This window comes from Otolemur garnettii, unplaced genomic scaffold, assembly GCF_000181295.1.
Source record: "Otolemur garnettii isolate 467f Iridium unplaced genomic scaffold, OtoGar3 scaffold00126, whole genome shotgun sequence".
Lineage (NCBI taxonomy): Eukaryota > Metazoa > Chordata > Mammalia > Primates > Galagidae > Otolemur > Otolemur garnettii.
Window position 1 is genome coordinate 3569842 of NW_003852521.1, and position 705 is coordinate 3570546.

Consider the following 705-nt stretch of genomic DNA (forward strand, 5'->3'; position numbering starts at 1 on the left):
AATGTAAGTTTCTAGATTTTTTTTTACAGAATGAGTCTAAGAAAAATCTGTGCTTTGTTTTGAGCCATTATTTACCTGCTTAGAATGCCCTTCCCTGTTCTTTTCAGCCTTTAAATGTTTAATACTAGTTAAAGTCTCAATTCTTTTGTGATTTCTTCTTTATGTATTTGTAGCATTTTTTGACATATTAATTTCATCCATGGTGTTAAGATATCAAATTCAATTCCTAAATGTTTTTGTGCTGTGTAACATGGACATTAATATCACATTTAATCAGTTATCTTGCACCATTCAATAGGGTAGCCCACACACCACCTGCTGTCCCCTTTGGCTGAGACATTGAGTTTGTTATTTTATTTAATTTTAATTAATTAATATTTGAATTTTGAATCTGAAATAGTGTAAAAGATTTTTCTCTTAAACACAACTTTTTTTTTTTGGTAGGACTATATTTTACTTTGATTGTTGTGTCATGTAAGATCTTGGACTGCAATGTGTATGGGGTTGAGCATGAATGAAGGCATTTTCCTCATTCCCAGTAATACAAATAACACCCTATTTATCCCGTCAGTATCCATGAACTAGTTCCAAATATGTTTTCTAAGCATTGATATAATACTGTAATTGCTAATATAGACAGCAGAATTTACAATATCTATTTAATTTTAATTGGTAATTTGAGGGGTATACTTTAATTTTTATTCT